The sequence below is a fragment of the Pelodiscus sinensis genome, chromosome 7 (assembly GCF_049634645.1).
Source record: "Pelodiscus sinensis isolate JC-2024 chromosome 7, ASM4963464v1, whole genome shotgun sequence".
NCBI classification, from domain to species: domain Eukaryota; kingdom Metazoa; phylum Chordata; order Testudines; family Trionychidae; genus Pelodiscus; species Pelodiscus sinensis.
This window is the reverse complement of record NC_134717.1, coordinates 26,990,298-27,005,983: the sequence shown is the minus strand read 5'-3', so window position 1 is coordinate 27,005,983 and position 15,686 is coordinate 26,990,298. Positions and strand designations below refer to the sequence as shown.

Genomic DNA, 15,686 nt, shown 5'->3' with positions numbered 1-15,686 from the left:
TGTGCTTTGCTCAATTACAACCTAAAGCATGTATTTCATTATAAGCACAGGTTTAAGGATTTTGCTGAACCGGGATGGGATTACTTTTGCGGTTAATATTATTCATTAATGTTAAATGGTTTGCTGAACTAGGATCTATTTTGTTCCACATTATTGGAGAAATATTTTGGTCAAACCTATGAGAGACAATAGTGAGCCATAATAACTATGAGCATTAATGGTCATATTTTCCCTACCTGAGTATTCAGAAAATTGCTGCATTTAATTCTTCCTTGTGTTTAAGGTGAACAACTCTGGCCATGACTTCTGATTCTGAAGGACTGTCTGTTATGTCCTTGCCCTGTAGTAAATCAAAGTTGCCATAGGAGTTAAAACTATAGTTTAGGTGAATAACCACAAGTACTAGTCTAAGCAGCATATTAGGATATATTTCAGGATAATATAACAATGCAGACTGGCAGACTTGCTGTATACATTTTCCATGACAGATATGAAACCCCTCGTGCTGGGGTATTACAGCATTGAGGTGCGTTCTGAGGGTGGCGGATTGAGGAAGCCCTCCATGAAGTGATCGCGAGGGGTTGCACCAAATAATACGGAATAAAGTGCCATGGACCAACGATACCTAGGAGAAGGGAAACTGCTTCCAAACCAGGTCAGACTGAGTTTGCTAAGCCTTTTTAGGCGCATCAGTCTAGGAGAAAGTAACTCCAATCTCAAACCTGCACTCTCTCCCTCTAGTGTACATGTCGCAGTTTCTGTGCCTGTGCACAATGGTCAGAGTGAGAAGAGAGAAAGGGGATGGAACTCACAAGCCTGCCTCACTTAAATCCACTCATATGTGAAGATATCTCTCTTAACATAAAAGATTTACCTCAGTCCAAGTTTTAACTAACCTTACTTAATGGAATTCTCCAGTGAGAGAAAAAAGGGACCATGAGAGGAATCAAGGGAAGGCTGCTGTACCTTTCAGAGAAGAGGAAGAACTTGGGGACCACACATGGTATCTCAATTAGGGGATGCATATTATAAGGAGGAGGGTGCATGGATAGAGAATGGGTATCTATTAGCAACTATGTCTCAAGTGGGAGGAATTTCTAGGGGGAGTGGGTCACTTGTGGTCTTGGCATCTCCAGAGGGGTGAATCTAACTACCAGGTTTCTTCTCACAAAGGAACTGGATGCTACATGAAATATCATGTGTACTTTCTTGATACTGATGTAGGTCTTTAAATACTTGTAGATATGTAGCTGTGTTAGTCTGGTCTAGCTGAAACAAAAAACAGGACTATAGCACTTTAAAGACTAACAAGATGGTTTATTAGGTGATGAGCTTTTGTTGCCCATGAAAGCTCATCACTTAATAAACCATCTTGTTAGTCTTTAAAGTGCTACATAGTGCTGTTTTTTGTTTTGAATACTTGAATAACTTTGGACCCAATAACCAAAGAGACAGCCTCTCACTTTTTACCCCAAGAGACAGGTAAGATTATCTGTGGCATAGCTGAAGTTTCCAGGATGGAGCACAACACAAAACCAGAGCCCAGGGAGAAAAGAATACAAGGTGGCTTTGCACTAATTTCATACAGTTCAGACTCCACACTACTGGAGGGACCAGTAGGGTAGAGCTGCTCCTAGATTGCTCAGACTTACAGCAGCCTCCTGGAGCTATCCTGGAGCTAAGAAGCCACCAGAATTTCTGTAGTGCCATGTGAAACATTTCTGCCAACTGCTCTTTGTAGAGGTTGCAAGAGTGAATTGAACAGAGCTATGTATGTCAGCCATACATAGGTCATGTGCTAGAGAATTTTCCAAGCTACTTCAAGTGTTCTGTAATAGCAGGAGCTGGGAGTTTATGTGGTCCCCTCCATATCCAACTGTAGAGCTCTCTCCATTAAGAAACTGCTCCTCTTGGGAATCTGTCCAAATCTAGAAACTCTCAGGATAATGTGGATTATAATTTATTTAGCATTTTATTAACTATTTTTTATTTGTTTTCATTCTTCTTCATTAAGCACCTGTATGCCAAAATGTTATTCACTATTGAAATTAGTTGAGTAAACAAACATGTGTGGTCTTACAAGACCTTGCATGTAAATGAATCCCACAGCCTCCAAATATTCTTTTTTACGTTAAAAATTGGAAAAAATTTAACTTGAAGAAATACTGACTCGGGACTTTAGAGTTTGAACCATCAAAAGAATTATTCACATGGATCTGGATATTCTTTCTAGAAGGAATAGATAGAAATACCATTTGAACCCAAACTCTGAGCATGTGATTTTCAAAACCTAGGAACATTGACCTAACTCTCTTCCTACTGAAGTCATTTACTGAATGCATTAGGCAATCTCATATTCAATTTCTAAGTCTTTCTGAAGTTCTTTTCAATTATATCTCATTTGTATCCTTAGATACATGGTGTTATCAATATTCCACATCAATTGGTAAAATCCAATTTAAAGTCTCCTTGAAGTTTTAAATGATTTGACATGGCCACTTTAATGTTATAGATCTACCATATATTTGATGTTATAGATCTACCATATATTTGATGTTGTGTTTTTGCATAGTTTGTAGCAATTCTATACATCTCTGGTTTTTAAAAAAATATTGCTAATATTAAACTTCAAAAAACTAGCATGAGAGAAGAATCAGTCATTGTATGTCCTGAGAGAGAGCCATCTTTTTCCCGTATTCCATTATATTTTAAATGAAATGCTTGAAAATCCATTTTCTTTATACAAAACTTATTCTGGACTCATTTGCTGTGTGTGCATCTACAGGATATACAAATGCAAGTCACATCTACCTTTGTTAGTAATGAGAAAGGAAGCTACTGTAGCAATAGATAGAAAGTAAGCAGAAGTTTGTGAGAAAAAAATCTCAATTCCAACCCAACAATGCAGCCAACATACTTTTGTAACATTCCTACTGCCTAGATTGTCATATGGAATGTGTACCAAAAAAGTACAAAGATTGCCGTTGTATGTCATAGCTATTTACAACAAAGAATGGATTCCAAATGTAGGGGATTTATTTCTCCATATTTTTAAACACATGGAAATATGATACTATCCCTATCCTTAAGAGATCACAGGGCATGTTGACTTTTGTGTTGTATTTTGCCAATGCTTTCCATCATGTCAAAAACCTTTGATGCAGAAAGAACCAATTTACAAAACATGCCTATCATAATTATTTTTAATTACAGTCATATGGAAATGTTCCAGTTTTAGGGACATTTTGATGAGATCATTTTTCATCCTGAGACATTTACTCTGATGATTACAGTGATTGCTATTGCTGAGATAATGGGCACTCATTGTGACAAAAGAAGCAACTCATTCAAGAAAATGCTTCATAAGGCCAAAATTTGCCTGGATCTTATGAACTAAGAGGAGAGGGGTGTTCAAGAAACTTCCACCTCTCTTCCTATCCCAGTGGCCTCCCTAAGAAACAGTACAAGACTTACTCCTAAGTGCATGGGACAGTAGGCAGGCAATTATACTCTCTTTCAGTAGATGGTATAAAATGAGCAAAGAGCCCAGCAGATCAGACAAATAATAATCCTTTTTCCAGGTACTGAGTATCATGCAACTGAAATCTTAAATGTTTAGCTAATAAATGGTGTGGGCAGAGAGACAATAGCACATTTTCCAAATTTGCAATCCAGAAGAAAATGAGATTTGATAGGACCAAGGGCTACCTCCATTTAGGGGTTGGAGTATGCAAGGGAGCAGAAGCTCTTGCACTGTGTTCGGCTCATAACAATGGAACCAAAGGTGAAATACTCAGGAATAAGGGCCAGACTATTATTGGCACTGAACATAAACTTGGTACTCCTTACTGCAGAGATCAGAACAAGGCCAACCTTGATTATTTCAAGACCAAGATTTTTTAAAAGCAGACATTACTGAAACCTGGCAGGATGTCAAAAATCAAATGGAATCCTTAACACAGACATTTACAGGAAAGAGAGATTATCTCATGGGGTGGGGAAATTGTACAACACCTAAAAGATTGCTGGGAGTCTAATGAGATAAACTATCTGAGAACAGAATCAGAAAAGCAGGCTGAGAGAGATTTCAGAAGAACTTACCAGAGCTAGGCATATAGTCAGCTCAATGCCAGATGAAAGTGAACCTTGAGAAATTCAAGGTAATGTGCATGGCAGGGAATAATTAGAACCCTTCATACACATTGCTGGGTTCTAAATTATCTGTAATCACTTAGAAAAAAAAGACCCGGATATCAGTACAATTAAATCCCCACTCAATATACAATAACAGTCCAAAAGTCAAACAGAATGTAAAAGAAGTGGGGTGCAAAATAACTCTGAAAGTATAACAAGTCACTGGTCACTGTTAGGGTATGTCTACACTACCACTCTAGTTTGAACTAGGGTGGTTAATGTAGGCAACCGAAGTTGCAAATGAAGCCCAGGATTTAAATTTTTGCATCTTGCCGGGTGCCGCCATTTTTAAAGCCCCGGTAGTTCACGGCACGGAGTAGGTAGTTCGGATTAGGCTCTCTAATCCAAACTACCGGTACACCTCGTTCCGGTACGAGAGAGCCTAATCCGAACTACCTACTCCGTGCCGCGTGTAGCCGCGTGCACGGAGTCCGAACTACCAGGGCTTTAAAAATGGCGGCTCCTGACAAGATGCAAATGAAGCAACTTCATTTGCAACTTCGGTTGCCTACATTAGTTCGAACTAGGGTGGTAGTGTAAACATACCCTTATTTATTATTTGCACTGTGTTATTGTCTCAGAGCCCCCATCATGAACAAGGGCCCAATTGTGGTAGGTGCTACAAACATAGAACAAACTGCTGCAAAGAGCTTACAAAGTCTAACACTGAGCACACACAATCTTCAGTTTTGAATACCTCATCTCAAAAAGTGATAAAGGAAAAACAGAAGGGTATTAGTCTAGTGATAATAATGAGAGGCGTAGAAAAGTCAGGTAAACAGAGACAGACTGATTAAAAAAGAAACTAATGAGAGGATACATATGTATAAAAATAACAAATGGTAAAATTAGCTTGCACACTTATGTAGTGGCTCATACACAAAAACAAGAAGACAATTCAATAGAATTGGGAGATGCATAATAACGAATAGTTTTTATAGCCAATGTATAATTAGCCTGTGGAACTTATTTCTACAAGGTGTTATTGAAGCCAGATTCCAAATTCAAGAAAGGATTAGATACTTATATGAATGAGAACATACACACGTACATTCAAGAGTATTTTAACCTTCAAGGCATAATACAGCTTCTAACTGAGGTGTTAACTTCCCATGTACTCGGCATATTCCATAGTTCTCTGTGGGTTTTTTACAGCTTCTTCTGAAGCATCAGGGATGGTCAGAGACAGAACAGTGGACTAGATGGACTAATGGTAATCCCTATGTTCTGTTCAAAGAATAACATTGAACTTAATGTTCTATTTGGCACCAAGCTATTAGATTAATGGCATATTATAAATACAGTGGAGATAAAGGTAGCTAGGTTGACAGATAAATAGAATCTTGTTCTGTCACTCAGCATTCTAAGTTACTTTTCCATCCCTGTTTTATTGCCATCCTCCTCTTCATGCATATGTATCATCATCACCATCATTCCGCCAGCTTGGCTGCTTCCATCACTTTTTAGTCATGACTTGCATTACCTCCCTTTTTGTTTTTGTTGGCTTGGCACATTACCCTAATGTGCTCTACTTATTCCACCCAGATGGTAGTTCTCATTGTGTTTGACACTATGCAAAAAATCCTGGCTAGAAGTTTACATTTACTTTCCATATTGCTCCAAGATTTTATATATAATGTCTGGTATTCCCCACATGGAAAACTCCCTCAGTTTGTGCCTGCAAGTCATGTCTGTTTTGTTTTGTATGCTCAGTGGTCTCAGCCAGCTTGAGAATACTTTAAAAATGTTAAGTCTAATTCTGATAATAAATACTATTTGTATTCAATCATGTATGACACATCTGTCTCTTAGCATTTCTGTCAATAATTCACCATAATTACAGTCTCTGTTCTGCTATCTATTTGCTTGTGTCCTGTTTTCTCTGTCAAAAGGGAAATGTCAATCTTTGCACAACATTGCTACACTCAAGATTTTGCTTTCAAACATTTTTTTAACATAAAGCTGAGTGAACAGTTTAGAGAAGCTGTTCAATCTATTGGAAAAGACACTGAATTAGGGATGGGGAGATCCAGAGTTTATTCTTGGCTTTGCCACTGACTGAGTCACACTGCTGTGTGACTGTGGGCAAATCACTGCTTCTCTCCATGAGGGTGTTTCCACTTTGTCTTGTCTAATTAGACTGTAAACTCCTCAGGGCAGGAACTCTTTCTTCTTATGTGTTTGCCTCCTCCTTACACCAGTGGACCCCAGTCTTAGTTGAGGCCTAAGTGTTATAATAATAATAATGAGAAAAGTTTTGTATGTGAACTACATTAATGAATTTTACACACTAAGTAACTGATCAAAGAATTATCTTGCACGAAAGTTGCTCACTGAAGATTAAATTGAATCAAAGCAGAGAAGGTCAGAGGCTGGGAACAACTATTGCAAATTCATAGATAATTCATTTTGCTATCACAAGTTTTCTGAAACTGATTTTCATCTCACTGAATTACAATCAGGGATGGCTTTAAGTTGTGAGTCCTTTTTTGACAATACTCCTAAACACTTCTGTTTCTTGCAAATCTATCTGGCTTCCCTTGCTTTTTTCCTGCTTTATTCTTTTTTATATAACTTTCTCCATCTGTGCTTTCTCATTCATTTACTATTACTGGGAGGGAGATAGAATGGTAGATCTTCTCTTCCCCCTTCAATATCAGGGGTGAAATCCTAGCTTGGAAGTATTGCTACTGACTCCAATCATTTACTTCATAGGCCTTCTTCATCCAAGGAATCTCCCTGCTTGTCTAGTTGAGGAGCAGTACCGTGATACAATTCACAATAGAGAACATTTCACTGTTCAGGAAGAACCTTTCACTGTGCTCTGTCAGAGTCATTTGTTCTTTCTTTGTTGTTGGCTTCCATTTAAAATAAAAATAGTCCAGAATAAAAAGACATAAATGAAAGCTCCTAGAGTAAGGAAAATCCTGCAGGGCCCCTCAACTTGGCTGCATGTTTCACAGGTCCTCAAAGTTGGCTGTCATTATAGTAAGGTTAAGAGGGAGAGTATTGATTGTCATCTCAGGTGTAACTCACAATTGCAGTGGAATAAAATGTTATATATATGTGGCGAACTATTTCAGAGATTCCCTTTTTTTTAATAGTCTGGGGACCCAGAGGAAAGTATAAATGAACGCTTCTTTTCTTTGAGAGACAAGACGGGTGAGATAATCTCTCTTATTGGATCAACCTGGAGAGAGAGATGTTTTCTCAACTTGGAGAAAAGCTCTGTGTAAATGTGAAAATGTGTCTCTCTCACCAACAGAAGATGGTCCAATAAAATACATTACCTCACCCACCTTGACCATCTAATATCCTGGGATCAACAAAGCTTTCACAGCAATTCTTTCCCCCCTTATCATTCTTGGAAGTTCTTGGAAGACAGTGGAGATTTTTGAATGTAACAATAACTATTGCAACAAAAAACGTAAGGAGGAAAATTTAGACCAGGAGGCACCAAAGAGGTGAATACATCTGAAACCTATGCAAGCCCCACCACCAAAAATTAATTTAAATTTCAGGGAACAGTGGGTAGTATATGAAACAGGCGCTTGTCAGCCAGTGAGGTAAGGGCAGAGACAATAATACCATCGAATGTTACATTACCTGATGTGGTTTCTCTTTCCTCTTTGTACTGAGTGGAGCCTGGATAATTAACCCTGAGGGCATTCTGATTCAAACAATTATCATTCCCGTAATTCACTACTCCCAGAAGTGACTAAGGAGTCACTTCTTTTGCCTGTTATTCTGCTGATTTGCAGCTGTGTCAGGAAAAATACTCAACTCACCCAATAAAAATCAATGACTATTTTCATTTCTGCCTATTTAATGAGAGCATCGATGTGCAACTTGATCGACTCTTCATCAGAGGCTGCTGAGATTAGTGGAATGGTGCTGCGGAATTAGGGGACAAAAAATCCTGTAGATTTGTAAGTGATGTCTGTTTTATAAAAAAGATTCCTGATAATAGCTAGACTGTTGTCCTAGTCAATTGCTTTAGTTATAGCTGACGTTATGCCAACTGGAAGTAAGACCTAAGCACCATTTCAGCATTAGAAATGACGCTATAGGGAGTATTGCCATGCAAAGTGCTACTTATACAGAAAAAGTAATCTTTTGATGGTGAAGCGAATTATTGTTCCTTCTTCTAACATTGATGCCCGAATTCTAATACCACATCACACATCTACTGATCAGCGCAGATGTCAAGGCTTTACAGGCTGGCTTCCCAGTACAGGAGTTGTCAACAATGGATATATTCTAAATGTAACTTTTCTATTTAAAGACATATACCAGTTCTGGAACAGAGCTGGACACAAACATCATACAGATAGGCTGAGATTACTGAAATAAGGTGCTAATGCAAGTTCATGGGAGCAGGAAGTGTCTTTTTGTTCTGTGTTTGTACAGCACCTAGCACAGTGGGTCACCGATCCATGAGTTGGGCTCCTAGGTGCAATGGTAATAGAAATGATTAGTACAAATTACACAAATTCCCAGTTCCCAGGAAGCAGCTCTGACTAAGAATCAAATTCCAAGGCAGAAAGCAAACTCTCCTTGTTCATAGCTTCCTCTATCCAGAATGCTGCATTAAAAAGCTCAAGCATTTCTCCCAAAACTAAAATCTCACTTGCATGAACTTGAAAGACAATAACTAACAGTGCCACCTGGTGACAACAGCCATAACACATCACTATCATTATGGAAAAGGCACACAAGTAGGCTTTTGTGTCTTTGCTGGTAAATGGCAATTTTGCAAGTCATGTAGAGATGTAAATCTACAATACATGTTCAGTAGAGTATTGATACAGTTGGAAAGCTATGCTATTATACCCAAGGTATGTGTGAGAGTTATATTTATATTTTGAAGTAATCATGTAGCACCTTAAAGACTAACAAATATATAGTATCATGAGCTTTCCTGGGTAAAACCCACTTCATCAGATGAGCTCATGTGATGAAGTGGGTTTTACCCACAAAAGCTCATGATACAATATATTTGTTAGCCTCTAAGGTGCCACCGTGTTTTTAAAGTTACAGAGTAACACAGCTACCCCTCTGTGACTTATATTTTTAAGAACTCACTAGGTTTGATATCAGTGAGTAAGAAACCCATAGAGTTGATATGCAATAATGTTCTGAATACAGAGAAAATTTTATGAACACTGTAGATGACTAGTCAGTACAGGGGAGCTACTGAACATTGATTTATTAGAATTTTCTGTGTGACTATACTGATCTAACATATAGGGGGTGGTGTAATTAGATGCCTATAATGCTCAGATTCAACAAGGTCTGTACATGCAGGCCACACAATGGCTTCATAGATTAAAGAAAACCCCAGTGAATACCTGAAAGACAATGGATTAGGCTGATAACTTCAAAGATACGATCTTTTATTGCTACCAATTAGAAACCTTATTTAGCCAAAACTGAGAGTTACAATATCAAAGGGCTGTAAACATTGGCTTGTTTCCTGCCAAGGAAGGTGAGTTGCCAGAAGTGTCTCCAGAGAGCTGTCAGTGCTCTTTGAGAAGCAGACAGCTGACACAAAGAAAGGCTTTTCAGAAGAGTGTATGGGAAGCTGGGCATATGATGATCCCCATGTGGAAGAAAGCTAAACACCTGCTAAGCTGATCTAGTTTTTAAGTTAGTTTTTCTTCTCTGAATTTCTTTTGTTCTAAATAAATGCTTTTTCATTAGGAGGCTCTTTTGTCACAGGTTACCACTGTCATTGCATTGGAACGAATGCTATTTCAGAGGCTGGACATAAGTCAGAACTGCTAAGGCAAATCAGAGGGTACATCTAGACTGCAGAGTTTTTCCGGTATACCAGAGGTATCAGAACCTTGTTTTACGAGGAAGAAGGGATGTTCTGAAATAGGGTTTTCTTCCGACATTTGGTCAAGTGTAGACTGGCCAAATGTTGGAAAAGCCTCTTCTGAAAAAAGAAGCAGAAAAAGATACGCAAATTGTGGTTCCAGAAGAAGTGTAGTCTAGTCACAGCCAGAGACACTTAGAAGAGGTCAGAAATTCAGTGACTGAGCCTGATCATTATGATAGTGAGCACCTCCACAGCACTTTGTGAGCCCCCCAACCCAGTGGAAGTGGGAGGTAGTCTAGCTATAGAAGAAAGAAGCTAACAGAATTGCTGTCAGAGAGCTGGGGAGGTAGTGTTACACTTTAAAACATGGTACCATGCATTTTTCCCCTAGTGCTGGCCCATATTGACAATAGGTTCTGCTTTGGCCCTACCAGTAATGCATTATATCTAGTCTATCAGCCCTGTGATCCCCACCCATAATAGTTATGACTGCCCTCCCTTTTGCATGCCTGCCCCAAAGTAGTTTATTTTTTACTTGGACATGCTGTTTTCCTTTCCTGATCTTTACGTGATGGCTCACAGTTTTCATAATCTCAAGTATATTTATTTTAATTTTCACCATCATATATGCAAGAATGATTGTGCCAGATATTTGTCCCACTCACTTATCTATTGGGAATACTTAATGTGAGTAAGAGTGGCAGAATCAAGTCCTCCCTAAGTATTTACCTAGTACAAAGGCTCCTTTCTTATGAAAAAGCAATTGTATGTATTCTCATTTAATCAAAAATGACTGTTAATTAATTGAGAAAATAGTCGTATTTCAAAATAGCCCACTGTCCTCCATTCCACAGGAAGATTGGTTTTCCAGAATACAAATGATTTTCTTTGTTTCCAGAATATTTATTTGTATAGTTTTCATTTGAATCTACAGTCTGCATTTTTTAAAGGTTGGCTGCAAATCCGAATGGCTGAAACTGATTTTGCATAAGATTTACATGTGTATCTTTCAAGTGCATGCTGATAACAGGAACTTTTTCACAAGGAATGAACAGAAATCAAAATCCTGAAACATAGTTCTTCTTCTCCCTCCAAATCTACACAGTTGTCAAAATTTGATAGTTCTTTTACAGTACATCTAAAACCTGACCTTCTCTATGCTGCATGGCAAATCCCTGGTCACTGCCTGCCTTGATACTATAAAACCTCCCTCTCATCTCTGGCCCTCCAGCTGATCTTATTCCACTTCAGTCTGTTCAAAACAGAGTGGATATCTCTCCTTTCACCCTGTCCATGGAACACTCATGTACAATTTTTCTCATAACCTTCTGTTTCTTGTTCACATCATGTTTAAGATCTGGTCCTCATCTTCAAGATTCAGAGCAACTCCAAACCTTCTGTCTCTGTTCTCATTTCTGCCTGTTCCCTTTCTTATTCCTATTCCTCCACACAAACCACATAAGGGTGCATCTAGACTGTGGCGCTATTTGAGGATACTGAAAGTATCCCGAAATAGCAACGCCACATCTTTAAGCAATCCCGTTATTTCCTGAAATAGCAGGCACGCTATTCCAGCATCTCAGTAACCTTCGTTCCACAAGGGTTAAGGGATTTGTCGAAATAGTGCCTTATTTTGAAATGTGACTCTGTCTAGTTCAAAATAAGCTCTTTCAACCTAGACTAGGACTAAGCTATGCAACAAAGGGTGCTGTGTAGAAGACAGAAAGGTGCTATCTAGACACAGCATAACTCACAACCTCGTAACTTGTACCCTCTTCCTACTCTAAAATCCCAGACTCTCTGGTCTGGCAACATACGTGGTCTAGAAAGACCATGGATATTTCTGGACCAGAGAGTCCCAGCTGGCCAAGCATAGCCTGGCCTGGGCTGGTGGTGTGAAGTGCAGCCCCAGCAGAGCTAGCATGGTGGGAAGCACAACCCTGGCTGGAACTGGTGGTGGGGACTGCAGTGGGGCCAGTGGCTGGGCACACAACCCAGGCCAGTGTCATGCAGGGCACATCCCTGCCTAGGGGTGGGTGGTGGTAGGACGCACAGCTCCACCATGGCTTGAGGTAGTGGGGCCAAACGCTGGATCTGGCATGGCGAGGGACTAGAGGCAGAGGGGATGGCAGCAGGGAGTGCTGCCCCGGCCAGCAGCAAAGCCTATCACATGGATCAGGATTACTCAGATCCCGATGGTGCCAGACCAGGGAGTTCCCACCTGTGGAAGCCTTCTGGCATATTTTAAGACTCAATGGCTATGTCTACACTTGCACCTTCTTGCGTGAGAAATATGCAAATGAGGCTAAGTGTGGAATATTGCCAAGCCTCATTTGCATACCTGAAGAGCTGCCATTTTTGCAGAAGAAGCTCTTGCACCAGAAGGAGCTGTCTACACTGCCCCTTCTTGCGCAAGAAAAACCCTCTTGAGCAATGTCGTTACGCCAACTATTTTCAGGAATAATGGCATTGTAGACATAACCAATGAGTTCAGATGATAAAAAGGGAAACCAGACAAAGTTTTAGCTATGTTCCCACCCCGTGATGATGTTCAACCAATTATAGTAATCAGAGGCAAAGAGGCACTATTATGACTATTAATAACAACAACTATAATTTAGTTAAAATGCAGTATTACTGGTGTATCTATAACATCATACACACAGTCTTTGTAAGAAATAAGGGGAAATGAATTACTAGCTGGGGATGAACTTTGACAGAAATTTCTCTCTTGTCCATGTGTTGCTCAAAGCACAAATTCTTGTATGCAGATGTGTGTTGTCATTGATCTAATAGCTTTATTGACTGCAGGATATGGTGAATGCTTTACTTTTTTCTAAAAGAACCTGAAAGCCTTTGTATTTCTAAGCAGAGGATTAGAGAGAAGAGAGGGGAGTGACATTTAAAAAAATCTTTTAAAAGCACAGAGGAAAATCAAGATCATGGCATACGCCACATGAACATTAACATCCAGTGCTCGATGTTCCACATAGGTATGTATGCTACTAATTTCCACCACCAATACATGTGATGTATGTACATTGTGAATTTATTAGTAATAAAAACGATAGTGTGACAGCCCTAAAGACAAGTCTTCTGACCACAGACAGAACAAGTAGAGAACAAAAAGAGCTTTCCCAGACTTCTCCAACTCTGGGTGAGAAAACAGGAGCAAGTTACTGCAAACAGATTCTGTAGATGTAGGCAGGATTCCCTACTATGCCAAGAATCCTACTGGTGGATTCTGACAGGAGTATCTCTGGCACCATGACACATGCAGAGGTTGTAATTGTTCAGAGAGTGCTGTGACTCAGGCTGTCTACACTACAAAGAAAAGTCAGAAAAAGATACGCAAATAGCGAACCGCAACTTGAGTATCTTTTTCCACTTTTCTTCTGAAAGAGGCTTTTCCAACATGTGGCCCATGTTGGAAAAAACCTCAGAGAATGGGGATATTGGTCATCTATGCAAAGCAGATAGGACCCATGCAGAAGGCTCTTACCTTAATGGATTTGGGATACACCCAGGTCTAGGAGGCAAAACTGACTTCTGCCATTGAGGGGGAAGCAAATATCCTCTTCTGCCTTCCCACATCTGAGGGGAAAATTCCAAACTAAATCTGAAATAAAACTCACAGATTTTAATCCCTTTTTCACAACTGTATCTTGCAGAATGAATGAGCCCCTAAGAAAATGTCTTATTTAACTAGTAATATGCAAAGAGCAGCTGGGTGAAGTATATTTGGAATAAATAAATGGGAAATAAATTAGATCTGGTAACTGAATTACTCCTTATAAATTAATAACACTCTGTCAAGTCACCAAAAAAATCATGATATTTTGCCCGTATGGAGCTCATTAGTACTTTGTGATAGCAAGGTTATGGGTCAGATCTGAAACCATATTGAAATTCTAAAGGAAATTACTTTTAGAACGATAGTGATAATCTATCTGCAATTCTTCATAGTCTAGAAGGTATTTAAGTTTGGTGAGCAGTGCATGCTTAATTTTCAAATTATATATAGAATACCCTGAACCAGTACAATAATTGTCTGTGTACTTTCCTTACAAGAAGCTAACTTTATCTACAAATGTTCTAATTTTTACATTAAAATAGTTTATTTTAACCTATTTTTATTTCTAATGATTTCACCAATTTCACCCACCAAGACTTTTGTTGAACTTGCTCTCAGAGCTGATAAGAAGGCATATTTTCATTCCAAAATCCTGAATGTAGGAGCTATTTTATTCAAATTGTTATGTATCCTGAAAACTGGATTCCAAAATATTATGAAATACAGGCAGTCCCCGGGTTACATGGATTCGACTTACATCAGATCCCTACTTACAAACGGGGTGAGGCAACCCTGCACTAGCTGCTTCCCCCCAGCAGACCAGGAAGACGCGAAGCTAGCGCCCTCCCCCTCCCCAGCAGACCAGGGAGACGCAGAGTGGCTTTTCTCAGCAGACACCTCAGCTTGAGAATAAAGGACTGAGGGAAGTGAGGTGTGGGAGAATAAAACTGAGCTCTGGAGAAATGTTTGGCTAGAGTTTCCCCTACAATATGTACCAGTTCCGACTTACATACAAATTCAACTTAAGAACAAACCTACAGTCCCTATCTTGTACGTAACCCGGGGACTGCCTGTATACAAGATGAATAGCTTGTATATAGCTTTTTCAGCCTTCCTCCACTGAATGAGTAAAACTAAGGACTCATTAATGATGATTTGTTAACCAAATACATAAATGTTGCCTTTGCCTTTAAAGGTGTGCATAACTAAGGGTGTGTCTAGACTACATGGTTTTGTTGACAAAGGTAGGCTTTTGTCGATAAAACTATACCTGTGTCTATACTACTGTCGCGTTCTGTTGACAGTAAGTAGACAGAACGCGGCGGTTTTGTCAACACCGGTAAACCTCATTTTACGAGGCATAACGCCTTTGTCGACTAGTTCTGTCGACAAAAAGGGCAGTCTGGACGTCGGGGTTTCTTTTGTCAACAGAAAAAGACCTCCAAGGAAACCCCCTGCTGGACAGTCCTTTTTCAGGGAAAACCTCTTTTTCCTGTCTTTGGCCATGTTTTAAAGGCACAGACACCCCTGGCAGGCATTCTGACAGAAAGCTGGCCACAGACCAACACAGTCAGCACACGGCTGTCCCAGCTTCACTTGCACGTGACCATGTGTGTAGCTCCAGAGCCACGAGGCTCCCAAGGACCTTCAAGGGAGCCAGCCCAGGTTCCCTCATGAGAGAAAAAGAGAGCCCCAATCTGGTCAGGGCCAGAGGTCCTGACACTGCTTGAACTGTGTGGGGAGGGGGAAGCAGTCCAGGCCCTGCACACCTGGCACAGGAATGCCAACATCTACGGCCACATGGCTCAGGGGATGGCTGATAAAGGGCACCACCTCAGGACACTACAACAGGTCCGGGCCAAAGTTAAAGAGCTTCGGCAGGGCTACGTGAAGGCCCGAGAGCAGAGCTCAGCATCAGGTGCAGCCCTGGTGCACTGCGCCTATTATAATTAACTGGACCTCATCCTGGGAGGCCAGGAACCTATGTGTGCACTGGTACTCATGCAGACAGGGTTGCACACACCGGTGCAGCAGGGCTGCCAGGAGGTCCCCAGGGAAGATGTGGAGGAGGAGGAGGAGGAAGAGGAGGAGGAT

The 15,686-nt window shown here is 40.1% G+C and overlaps 1 long non-coding RNA gene across 1 annotated transcript in view; it reads right to left on the bottom strand.

The window, feature by feature from the left end:
• Window positions 1–13,638, bottom strand: part of LOC142830292 (uncharacterized) — a 31,787-nt gene extending 18,149 nt beyond the window's left edge. Inside the window, exons 1-2 of the long non-coding RNA XR_012905444.1 lie at window positions 13,521–13,638; window positions 237–340 (exon numbers count right to left, since the gene is read on the bottom strand). This is a non-coding gene — a long non-coding RNA (uncharacterized LOC142830292). The remainder of the gene's footprint in view (window positions 1–236; window positions 341–13,520) is intronic.
• Window positions 13,639–15,686: the final 2,048 nt, after the last annotated feature.